We start from the raw sequence: 14168 nt of genomic DNA, 5'->3' as shown, positions 1-14168 counted from the left end.
TCACAAGGATGGGATCTCTACTTCAAAAGGGAATACTACTGCCATTCCATATACCAGAGAGAAGGGTGTTGCCCCAGTTGAAGTACGCACTGACGTACGATATCCATGCAAAGCAAAAGGAAGCATCTCATGCCAATCCTTGTACGTAACCACCATCTTTTGTATAATCTTCTTTATATTTTTATTAGCAGCCTCAACTGCCCCATTCATCTTCGGATGGTAAGGAGAAGAATTATGGTGTTGAATCTTAAATTTTGTACACAATTCCGCCATCATTTGATTATTTAGGTTGGTAGCATTATCAGTGATGATCTTGTTAGGCAAACCATATCTGCAAATTAACTCTCTTTTTATGAAATTCGTCACTACTTTTCTGGTCACGTTGGCATAAGAAGCCGCCTCTACCCATTTGGTGTAGTAATCGATTGCAACTAAAATGAAGCGATGTCCATTTGATGCTTTTGGTTATATGGCTCCAATAACATCTATTCCCCACATTGAAAAAGGCCATGGTGATGTCAAAACATTTAGGGTTGTGGGTGCCATGTTAATATTGTCAGCATATACTTGGCATTTCTCACACTTCCTCACATGCCTGCAACAATCATTTTCCATGGTTAACCAAAAATAACCAGCACTTAAAATCTTTCTGGCCATTGAATGCCCATTCATATGTGTGCCAAAAGTACCTTCATGAACATTTTTCAATATCACTTCGGCTTCTTTTGCATCCACACATCTGAGGAGAACCATATCATGATTTCTTTTGTACAAGACATCCCCATTTAAAATGAAACTAGCAGCCAGTCTTCTTAATGCTCTCTTATCATTCTCGGTTGCCCATTCAGGATACTCTCGAGTTTCAAGATAATGTTTGATATCAAAATACCAAGGTTTACCATCCGACTCCCCTCGATGAAATGATAATACACTGCATCCTCATAACTCTCCATTTTGATCATTGCTAGTTCTTTGTCTGGAACAATCTCAAACATTGATGATAGGGTGGCTAAAGCATCGGCTAATTGGTTATCTTCACGAGGAATGTGCTGGAATGTTATAAAATCAAAATACTCTATCAACCCCTTGATGTAAGCTTGATAAGAGATTAATTTCTGATCTCGGGTCTCCCATTCTCCTTTCAACTGATGGATAACCAAAGCTGAATCACCATACACCTTCAAAACTTTTGCTTTTGATTCAATTGCGGCTCGAATTCCCATGGCACATGCCTCATATTCTGCGATATTATTTGTGCAATTAAAACATAGTCTTGTTGTCATTGGTATGTATTGACTTTCCGGAGAAATAAGCATTACCCTTTTTTCATACCCTAATGCATTAGATGCACCATCAAACAACAATATCCATGCCTTTTCATCCTGGCCTCCCTCATTCTCTTCAAACAAATCCATGATATCTTCATCCAGAAAATCAGGCTGCATTGGTTGATAATCATCAATGGGCTATTGAGCTAGATACTCAGCCAAAACGCTACCCTTGATGGATTTCTGAGTGACATATACAATATCATATTCTGACAAAAGCATCTGCCACCTTGCTATCCTCCCAGAGAGAGCAGGCTTTTCAAAAATGTATTTTATAGGTCCATCTTGGATATCAACCATCTAGTATGACTCAACATGTATGGTCTCAAACGATGGGTTGTCCATGCTAGTGCGCAACAAGTTCGTTCTAGCATAGAATATCTTTTCTCGTAATCTATGAACTTCTTACTCAAATAGTATATTGCATGCTCAATCTTCCCAGTTTTCTCGTGTTGGCCCAACACACAACCCTTGGATTCCTCTAATACAGTTAAGTACAAAATAAGGGGTCTTCCGGATTCCGGTGGTTGCAGTACTAGCGGGTCTTGTAAGTACTGCTTGATCTTACCAAAAGCGGTCTGACAATCCTCGTTCCATTCTAGAGCTTGATTTTTACGCAACAATTTGAAAATCAGTTCACAGGTAGCGGTTAACTAGGAGATAAATCTAGCAATGTAATTCAGCCTGCCCAGGAAACCTCGCACCTCCTTTTTCGTGTTGGGAATTGGCATTTCTATTATTGTGCTCACCTTGTCAGGATCGACCTCTATCCCCTTTTGGCTAACAATGAAATCCAATAACTTTCTCGATTTCACACCGAATGTGCATTTAGCCAAATTTAATCGAAGTTTAAACTTTTGTAACCTTTCAAACAATCTTCTTAAGTTGACGAGGTGTTCTTCTTCAGATTCAGATTTAGCGATCATATCATCCACGTAAACTTCAATCTCTTTGTGCATCATGTCGTGAAAAAGAGCTACCATCGCCCTTTGATAAGTTGCCCCAACATTCTTGAGACCGAAAGGCATCACCTTATAGCAAAAAGTTCCCCACAATGTAATAAAAGTAGTTTTTTCCATATCCTCAGCCGCCATCTTGATCTGATTATAACCCGAGAAACCATCCATAAATGAAAACAATGAGAATATGGCCGTATTGTCCACCAACGTATCGATATGCGGTAATGGAAGATTATCCTTTGGACTAGCCCGGTTCAAGTCTCGGTAGTCAACGCACATTCAAACCTTCCCATCTTTCTTAGGCACAAGTACAATGTTTGCTACTCATTGGGGATATCTCACCACAGCCAAAAAAACCAGCATCAAATTGCGTTTTTACTTCTTTAATTTTCAAGGACATTTTTGGTTTCATTTTCCTCAACTTTTGCAAGATAAACTCCCTCTCAAGCCAGAGTCGTCATCTATCGCAACCGAAAACGTGACGGGACGACGAACCAAAAAATAAATTTGAAAAAAAAACAAAGTTTGGAGTCGCCACCATAGTTATTATAGGAAACTATGGAAAACCATAAAAAAGAGCAAGGTTTGCGAAAAACCAGATTTTGGGTCCAGGAGTCGGTTACGCGTGGGGAAGGTATTAGCACCCCAGAACGTCCGTCCTAAGACGGTACCTTTAATTAAATGTGCAAAAGTATGTGGTTTTTTCAAAATATTTAATTTTCCCCAAAAATATTAATAAAAGAATGTACAAAAAACAACAGAACTATTTTTTTGATTTTTTAGGCCCGACGAGGATTAATCATCGCTCCTACGTATCTCCATGTGAATGGAGAATCAGGGTTACGTAGTTCTTTTTGAAAAATCTATTTGGAAAATTCTTTGAAAATGATTTAATTTGTTTTATAATTTTGAAAATATTTTTATTTAAATTTTAGTATTATTTTAAAATTGGTGTCATGAGACGCGAGCGGCCGAATAGACACTTCAAATAAATTCTTTTTTTTTCTAATCTTTTATTTTTTATTTTTTTAATCATTTATAAATTTTTAATATTTTTTTTAAAGTTATTGTAGAGTAGTTGTGGATGTCATTGTGACATGAGCAACCAAATAGATATAAAAGAGTAAACAAAGTTATATTTTATTTTTAGATCATCTGTATATATCTTTAGAAAAAGCAAAAGTCTAAATTGAATATCATGCAACGCGAGCGATCGGGTAGACAATAAAGAAAGGGGAAAAAATATTTTTTATAATTAAAAAAAAAGAATGAAAATTGAAAAAACTAAATCAAGAGCCGAAAGAATTAAGAGTGACATACCTTAAAAAAATTTCAATATCTCCTCACCTTTTCTCTTTTCTTTTTTGTTTTTGCTTCCTTTTCTTTTCTAATTTGTGTTTGTTTTTCCAATAGAGATAAAGATGAGAGGTGTCTATGTGGGTGGTAATGAGAGGAAGAGAGAGTGTAGAGAATGTTTTCTTCTTTTTCTTCTACCTCCTTCAATATGTTTTTTTAAGAGAGATAAAAAAGGAGGTGTGTATGTGGGAGTGGTGATGGGAAAGAATTAGAGAAGTGTAGAGAATCTTTTTTTCTTTGGTCATGACACAGTGCATACTTATATTCACACCTTGCAATATCAATGCAATCTCAACCTTAATTGTTATGAACAATATAAGGAATTGGTCACGATAGCAATACATTATAGAAATCAAATCATAGCAAATCAGAGCACAAAATCAATCAAGATCAGTAATATTGATTTAAATCGTTAACAAATCAGAGTACAAAAATAAATCCCAATTAGTAATATTGATTCTAATTATACGAAGAGATATTGCTTTTAATTATTAGAATCAAATCATTAATTTCTCTATCAGACCAAAGACCAAAAGTAGAATATATGTTGAGTTATTGGGCTCATGAAGAGGAGTGTGATAACAAATTAGGTTCTTCCTTCTTCTTTTTTTCTTCTTTTTTTCATCTCTCTTTTTTTCCTTTTTTTTTTCTAAAATTAAAGTTTGAAAATCTTTGAAGAAAATTTATTTCACATTTTTTTTATTTTCCATTAACTAAAAAAATTTATTACTTTTTATTATTTTTTTAAAATAAATTTATTCGTCCGGACGAAATTGGATGTTGACAAACACATTTAAGATTTCCTTAAAAAGGGGACTAATGAAATTATTTAACTCAAAAGTTTATTTGCACAAGATTTTGCTTCGTGAAAGATGTGGATTATTTTAAACTCTTTAGCATCGTAAGTCTTCATGCATTTTTGCCATCTCCCTTGTAGTGTGACCATCGAACAACTTGAGGAGTTGAAAAAATGTTATTTATATAATTTTGTGATAAAATAATTTTAAAAAGTTTCCATATTTGTATGTCTTTCACAAAGTTTTAGTTTTAAAAACTGTTTGTTTATTTTTTTTTAAAATAGCTGAAAATTATATATTGTGATATCCACTTTTATACAATGTCTATTTCTTACCCTCCACGTCATATCTATACTATTATATAAGGTGATTATTTTTTGGTATACACATTTTTTTTTTCACTTTTATCCTTTGAATAACAATTTTTTAAAATTAAAATATCACTTTGCTGATTATACCTTTAGGTGACATTTTTAAAAATTTATTATTTTTATTTCATATTTTTTTTAAATTTAACCGATTTCTAAACTAAAATAATTATCGTGAAAATTATTTATATTTATTTTTATAATTATATTAATAATAATTTTATTATTTTTTATTATCATTAAAAGAAAATATTACTTTAATTTTTAAATATAATTATTATTTTATAAAACATGTCCAACCATAAATCTATGGATCAATCCAACGTAAACCCATTTAGGTCACGAATCAAATAGGTATAGTTAGACATTGTTCAATTTACTTTTTTTTACATGTTAAATAGTAATATGTTATTTTTTTTCTCTCTAAATACCACGTACAAATAATATAAAATGCAACCAATGAGTTCACACCAACTATAATACCAATATCTCTAAACACAAAGATCAAACTTTTAAAGAATGTCTATATATCATCACTTTAATTATACTGTGTTTTTTATGATTAGATTTTAAACGTGATTTGATTATTATCAAATTTTCTTTTAGTAATTTTTTAGATATGTGTCATTTTTTTTTACTTATTATTATATTAAATTATGTATTTATTTTTATTGTATTAGTAACAATAATTAAATGTATAAATTTTTAGATATATTATTTTGATTCTTTCAACGATATTGGTGAAGATCCGTGATATCTATATATCATCACTTTAATGCTATTCCCATAAATGTTTATGATATTTGGCATTCACTTTTTCCTTTTGAGCAAGTTGGCGAAATCCATCTCCATTCAGTGAATTAATTTAAGAATTGAATTTTTGAAAGAAGGGTGGAATAATGATGAGCACCCTAACATTGCACCCAAAAAGGACACCATGATGGATTCATAAAGAAGCAAAGTTGAAAATGGCCAAACCATTCCGCGAGTGAAAGACTTGTGGCAGTAATAATTGTTGTTGACACATTTATCATCGTTTAAAAGTCAAGCATTAAAGTCCATCTTCTCAGTATTTTTCAGGTCCAAAACAAAATTGCATTCATGTATGAAACCTTCAACGACACCATCTCTGACTACCAAAGCCACTCATTTAAAGCACACCTCAAAAGTACTTCCTAGTGCCTCTTCCCATCAAAACCAACACTTCAATAATAAGCACCCTTCATATCTACACTAATGTGCTCCTTAGTGTTTAAGAATCGATCAAGTGAGAAAAAAAAAACCATTTTGACTTGAAAGTTAAATCATAAGAGAGTGGAGAGTGGTGTTTAAAGAAGAAATATCAAGCGGAAAGGGTGTGAGAATATGAGTGTATAACAAGGTTCTTCCACTTTGGAATAACATTTGTAGAACATTGATTGAAAAGCTTGGCGAATCTGATTATTGTCATGAACTTGGGACTCTCTCGCATGTTCTTGTTGGGTGGATTTGTGGTCATTCAAATTCTTCCACTTTGGATTCTGATATATGATACTTCACAGAATAAAGGAATTTCTATATTCCTTCACTCTCTCTCTTTTTTCTTTTTCTTTTTTAATTATAACCTGGTATATATCCATAGATTTTGCATTATTCTCCACCGTTAAAATTGAGTGGAAACAACCCCATTCCACTCATGAATTGACCTTTTAGTTCTGTGGGACACCAAAAGAATTTTTTGAAACTTACTTTGTATAATTTTCAATATTAAAAAAATTAAAAACACCTTTTTGTTGTAACCTTATGAAAAAAGTCATCAAACTGTTTTCAGAAAAACACATCAATTGTTTCATACTGGTAGTATATATATACCATAATCTATTTGAATTCTTGAACTGAGTTTAGATAAATATACATAGTTTGGTTCTGATATGATATGTCTAATTTTGCAGAATTTAGTGTAAATTCATAAAGGCTTTTTTCTCCAGCATCAACAAAAAAGTGGACCTCACCAATTCATCATATATCTAAATCAACTACAGCCTAGACAGCAAATGTACTGGAGAATTATGGTTTGTCTTGGGATCATTTTATTTGATAGTGACATGCAATGAGTATGAAAATGTATATTCTAATCTTCATAATTACTAACTTCCTAAATCAGTTTTGCATAATCAAATACGATACATATATAAATATAAATACGATATATGTATTAAATACGTGTATTAAATACGATACATGATTCGATTATAAGTGTAATAACTAAAAGCTAGCTTCCACTTCACTCTTTGATTCGCCACCAGTAAAGTGTACAAAACCAAAGTTGTTTTCTTCTTTCTACTATGACTTTTTTGATGTGCATATCATCAGTGGCCCCAAATATTAATGTTGTTCAAACAATATGATAAATGTAGTTGGTTTGAACACACTTTTGCCCTTTTGATTATTCCTTCCTCAATCAACAAACTTCATGTAATCAAAGTTTTTGCTTTTACTGGTATACTTATACAGTTTTTCATGACCTAAATTATCTTTATGATTAAATGTTATTGCAAGAAAGTTTATGCATAATAGACCACTTAGACTGTAACAGAAAGTTATGAGATATAGGTTTGATTATTTTCATATATAAACCAGAAATCCCTGTATAAATAATGAAAATGATGTAATAAAAACTCATTTATGTCATCAATGATATAAAGATATTGATGCTAAGTGTTTCTGTTGCCATTGTAGAGACAAAAACAAGCCTCCACTTCAATCTTTTATTACCAGAAAAATAAACAAAGTGGTTCTTTATTTTTCTACCATGCCTTCTATGGTACATATCAGTAACTCCAAAATTAATGTTCAATCAAACTGTTAACTGTAGTTGTTCAGAGCAAACTTGGTTTTGAATAAAACTTATGCATTAAAGTTCACTCACTACGAGTTTCATGTTTGAAAGCAATATATATCCCAAGGACATATACATGTAACTGAAAGAGGGTCATTTAGACGTTACCTCACACTGGTTGTATTGACGTGTGTGTTATGTATTCTTGTATGTTTTTGTGGCACACTTTGTCTGCTTCACATGCACAATGTTTTCAGATCTTTCGTCAAAACTACTATATATCAAACAACGGTGTCTTTTTCAACATCCAATGATTCAATGTTTGCTTCACTCAATTCAACCCCTACCTTAGTATTTTTCTTATACCAGTCCATGTGTTTTCACACATGTAACTGTATTTTAACTCCAACAGTAGCAGGTGATACATGCATCACTTGTGTAACATAACATCATTTTATCAGAAAGAAAAATACACATTATTCATTTCTCTCTCTGACAGATGTTTTAGTTCTTATTTTCTGTTGGTATAGGTGGTGAATCACAATTGAATTTTGAGTTTATGTATGAATGTGAAGGAATTAACTAATTTGGATAGAAAAGAGCAACAATGAATGTGTATACGTAGGTGGCAGCATTAATTGCTGGGATATCACCCACATAACATCAATGAATGATAAGCACATGGAGGAGAGTGTAGAGGTCATTACACTTTCTGCTATGACCAGGTAAGGTGGGGACAAGTCTCAGCTGTGTAGTCACAGTCTAATATTCCGTTACAACCCTTACATCTTTGTTAAATAGAGGCATTGCTTGATCAAAGGGGTCAAGTTGTTGTTGCCATATTCAAGTGGACCTCAGTGTTGTTTAGGCCCAACATTTAATCACACATGCCCTCCTTTTTCAAGGTGGCCCTATATATTTTGTCAGATTTAGGGTCTCTCGTATGGAAGTACATCAACTCACCTTTTAGCTTCCTGCAATATCATTACATGTGTCAAGTGCCATGTGGGTAGTTGCTGCACCAGACCTTAATTATGGCTCCATAAAAGTGCTGGAAATTCAAAACACACACACCTTCACCAAAATGGTAATTCCAATAAAATACATTGGAAGTCCGCATCGACTAAAAATTATTTATAGTATTTATTGTTAGGTTGAGTTAGATTTAAAGTTTATTTTTAATACTGTATATTTCATTGTTGATATACTTGGCCTCATTCAAGAGAGAAAAAAGAAAAGTAAAACAAACCAAACACATATTACCAAGACCAAAATTATGGGTCTAGTTCCATAAAGTTGTTGAGGTAGAATATCGGAACATCAAACATGTTACATGTTACCATTTTAGTCCACATGCACCAAGAACACTGTACCTGGGATTCAAATCTGTCATATGAATATGAATAATGTCTATGATATTTCATATGATGAACATCTTTTGATGTTTCTGCTAAATTATTGATTGGATTCGCCAATAGTGGAATGAAAATTCAGCAGACAAGTGTGAGGTGTGTAAACACTGCAACTAACCATCTTTCAGAATCACTGGGAAGAAAAAAGTAAATATGATACTGCACATGCTCCCGGTTATAGAATAATGTCATGGCCTGTGGCTTTAACTTCTTCCTTATATTTCAAGAAAGAAAAGTGAATAAACAGAAACTTGAAAGTGATTACAGAAAAAACTAGAGAGAAAGCAACAGAGTCATATCATACTCATCCAATTCAAGTTTCTGCCTCAGCAACATAAAACTAGGGTCCACTTCAAGGGTGGGCCAAATGTTCCTCATTTACAACAAGAATTGTGGACACCACACTATCATGCACTCTCACATTGATGATAACACCAAATACATTTTCTTTTTTTCTCTCATACATCTTGTCTTGGAGTGTTAGCTGGAAGATTTCTGTAATGTCAATCTCCTTTCTCTTCAACATGAAACACTACTAGCCATCAGAAAGCGTTGGGAGAAAAAAAAAAATCTGATGGGTCTATTTCATATTCATTAGAAGACATTATTAAACCTAAAAATTTCAAGACAATGAATTTATAGATTTTTTAACTTTATCATTTTTATCCGATATTGAATTATTTCCAACAAAATCTTCATATATCAAACTGATTAAATTTACTAGTGTTCATACTCAAAGTTCTTCATGCACAGAATATTTTCATCTTGAAATCTATGAGGCACAATACAACAAGATTCTTGACAGTATAACAAAACAAGGACTTGAAATCACAGATACAACAAGCCTTTGAGTTGACACACCAATCAAGAAAATTAGCACTCATTTCAATTTAAAATAAGCACTCTTGAGTAAAAATGATAACTTAAAAATGGCTCTTTTTATGACATTGAAGATTGAACTAAGTGATGCTGATAATAATTGTAGTGATTAAGAGAGTAACCATCCACATATAAATTAAAAAAGCATATCTATTAAGAACAAGTGGGTTAAGAGGATAGTTTGTGTAGGAGTGGCTAATGTAGACAACAAGTTACTATTAAAAGACTTTTAGGCAATGTCCCCACTCACAATTAAAAGGGGAGAGAGGCATAATGATTTAAGGCAAGATGTGGAAGTTGGGTTTGCAATCACAATCCCAAAGAATCAATTAATGGGATGGGCAAGACTCTAAGTCATTGACACATGGATATTATGTTAGTGGGAGGGTGATGTTTACACTTGAACACTTCAATCTTGTCAAAAGGGAAGAGAAAAAAGAATAGTTGCAAATGTTCCTACTTTTCATATGTATATAGTATTTTTTTTTTTTTCTTATTTTCTTGAGTTCCTCTCTCTCCCATGTTTCATCCATAGTGGGGGGTGTTTGTTTGTGCCTTCAAAATTGCAATAAATATTGTCCCTTTCTTTAGCCTTATACCACCACACCCATCAAACCAAATCCCTTCTTATAAAGTAGATTCATGGCAGGTCATTGAAATTCCCCCATAAAGTAAATTTAATTGCGTGAGATATGATTTCAAGGTGAATGGTTTGTGCCCTCTTTCTTTTGGGGGTTTGTGGGTTTCTTGACCCACCATGCCTTTTCCTAAAAAACAAAACATGTCACTCTCCTTATCCTTACACATTCAATCCGGAATCAAACCTTGTGAAAATTGTAAAAGATATATAAACGTTAGCATCTTGCCAATGGGGGTTGCATCATTCCAAAGCAATGCATAATTGTCATAAAGAGGAAAAGAAAAAAATAAAAAAACTTTTAAGAGGAAAATTCACAATATCACGGCAGCTTCAAGCTTTATCACCTTCTTTTTCCCAACATTTCTATGACAAAAAGTCTCCTTCACCACTTCAATTTATGAAAATGAAGAGCGTGAACATGGGTTTGAAACCAGATTAATTAAAGATAACGTAAATTTATAGTATATAAATAAATACAAATTTTACCTTATAAAACAGTTTTATACTGTTAAATTAGATTTAAAATTTAATTTTTATAAGTAAACTTAACTCAAGTTTAAAGTCCTTAATATTAGAAAAACTTAATTTAACTTTATGTTTTTAATATTAATGTAAAATTAAATTAGGTTTAAAGTTGGGATAATTCGAGTTGACATTTGAAGACATTGAAAGGAAGAATTACATGGATGAATTTTTTAACTTATTTTTAGTGTAGCACCTTTGGACTTTGTGATTCACATTTATTTTGGAGAAAAGAGTTAGATATGGCACTTTGGGTGGCAGCATGATGATTATGATGATGTTGTTCATTTGATTTGATTTGAACTTGTATCTAACCCAATGTCTCATCATTTAAATTTTCTCCTCCTCCTCCTCAAGGGACTTGTGATGTGTGGGGTCATGTGAAGGAAGCATGTATTAGGATAGAACAAAAGGAAGCAACAAAATCAATTGTAAGATGATGGAGTAACATGAGTGCCCCTTTCACAAGGTAAGAAAAGTTAGGGTCCCCATCATGGACCCTAATGCCTTCTTTAATTAGACCCATGTTATTTGCTTTGCTTTGTTTGTTCTATATCCCCCCAATACTAGGGGTAGGTCCACCCCAACCTTCAACTGAAATTTTGGAATATGTAAACACCGATATAGACAACTTACGTGACACACATCCCTAACCCCTTTTGCACCAAGTTTAACGCATTTACACATTTTTAGAACCATAAAGATTCAGAAAGCAACAACAAGCATGGGCCAAGGTACATACCCTTAGAACACGAACAAGCCTTTCATTTTCCTATGTCATTAGGTTAAGTGTCATTCTCGTAATAGGTGAGAGGCTATGGCTAGGTGCGTAGTGCGTACGTGACTATGGATTTTTTTAATTTTGAGTTTTAATTTGATGTTCGATTTTCAATGCTATAATTAACCATGTACATAGATAATGATGTTTAATGAACAATTCATTATCCAAATGAATATCATTGGAGAAGGTGGTGGGAGAGAAAAGGTGGGTTACCCCACATGAAAAGGATGTGTGATTCTATGCGAAAAAGAGACCAAATAGGAGTGAAAGTGGGTTAGTTTATTCACACGTCTCTTTCTTAGAAAGGGGACATGGAGCATAGTGGGTTAGTGTTGCTTTGTCTTTCACTTTGTTAATAATGTTTTATATTACATGGGTTTTTGTTCTTGTTCCTCATTTGTTTAATTAAGGTCATTTCCAATGTTTCAACCAAACACACCTTCACGAGATGTGCCATTTGACAAAACTCAAAGTACTTCAAATCACTCTTTCACAATCCCAATTATCTTTTTAATAAATAAATAAAATAAAATAAACCTTTTTTATTTTATTTTATTTTTCAAACTTGTCGCCTTTTCTTTAATCAGAAAAATGATGTCTCTATTGTTACTTTCTTAAATTAATCGTTGCATCATCACAATCTCTTTTTCTTCTATCCGATGAGGATACCCAAAGGGTCCCATTCATCAATTTGGATGCACTATATAAGGGATTGTACTCATTTGGTGTTAACTCAACCATTCTTCTCACTTGAAAGTTACACTTCCATATCATTATATATATAATAGATTCCTATTACTTATTCAACTATTCTCAACCATAGTTGGAGTTAGTATAAGAATTAATAAAGTATATCATTAGGAATGGTGATTTCAATAAAAAATATGTGTTTTAGGTATAGGAGACAAAAATAAATGTTTATATGATCCATTTGGCATAGTCTTGAGATGTCTTGATTTTTTTTTTTTTGACAAATGTTGATCACTCTAAATTTGGTTTCATATAAACCAAATTTAAAAGAGTATCTTAGTAATAAGGAATCATTTCTTATTTAACTAAATTGCACAAATTTTGCACAGATGACAAAATTTGTTTATGAAAAAACAATTTTACTAAAATTATAGATAAAGAATGATTAAAATTATAAATCAAATAAAATGAATTTGGTTAAAAATCATTATAACCAAATTGGGTGATCAATAACATGAGAAGCAACTTATCACCACCTCAAGAAAAAAGAAACAAAAGAGAAAAGAGAAATTGTGACAATCATTTATTACACATGTACCAAACAAGTCCCCCAAATAAAAAGCAATTTTTGAATAATCATCCATAAACACTCAAGTGCTAAGTGACACTTTCTTTTACCTAGAGAGAGACATGAATGATGGGTGGAAGGAAAGAAAAAAAAAGGTCTATGTGTATTTTTACTCACCTACTATTTCAATGCACTCTTTATAGGTCATTAGAAAACAAACAAAGATTTGACCTAATATTGAGACATCTCTCTCAATTACAAAGTACATGCAACAAGTTAAAATATGCAAAAAAACACAAGTGATTGATTAATTGTTTGAACATTCTTGAACTTTGATTTGTGTGTAAAATTAGGGCATTCAAATTCCACACGGCATGTTGATGGTACTAGAAATAGATTAAAGTGATGGAAGATCATGCATTTGGGTGCATGATGATAATTGAATGAGTCAATATTTTCACCCTTAAGCAATGGTGGAGTTGCGTCCAATCAAATGCTTCCACCATTGCCTATAATTGAAAATGGAAAAGGAATAATTAGTCAATTTCATGGGCAGAGCGTGACCCCTATAGGAAGTAGTGGGTGGTGTGGCACACACAATTTCAAAGAAGAAACAAAATCTGCTTCTTCTTCATCAAACCCTAATAAAACCTAGAAAAATCAATATTACAGATTAATGGCCCTACTCACATTAATTGTGAAGGAAAAATCAATCTATTACCCTACCCATTTTCTATTGTGATAGGATACTCTTCCTATTAATATTAATATAAGTTATTATGACATAAATTACATGTCCTCTTATCTTCTTTATTAAATTGAGAGAGACACGTGTTTTCTAATTTATATGAAGAAAATTCTAATATTCTAATAGTAGTGTAGTTATAGTTTTGAAAATATGTATATAATTTTAATTATAAAAAATGCATTAAATACCTTTATGTACCAAATGTTACAATTTATTTGAAGGAAAAAACTAAAATATATTTTATAGGATAAAAGAAAATCGACTATATTAAGGATGTCAAAATAATTTGTTCAACCAGTAAT

The sequence above is a fragment of the Vigna unguiculata genome, chromosome 11 (genome assembly GCF_004118075.2).
Source record: "Vigna unguiculata cultivar IT97K-499-35 chromosome 11, ASM411807v1, whole genome shotgun sequence".
NCBI classification, from domain to species: domain Eukaryota; kingdom Viridiplantae; phylum Streptophyta; class Magnoliopsida; order Fabales; family Fabaceae; genus Vigna; species Vigna unguiculata.
Note: the sequence above shows the minus strand (reverse complement) of the source record.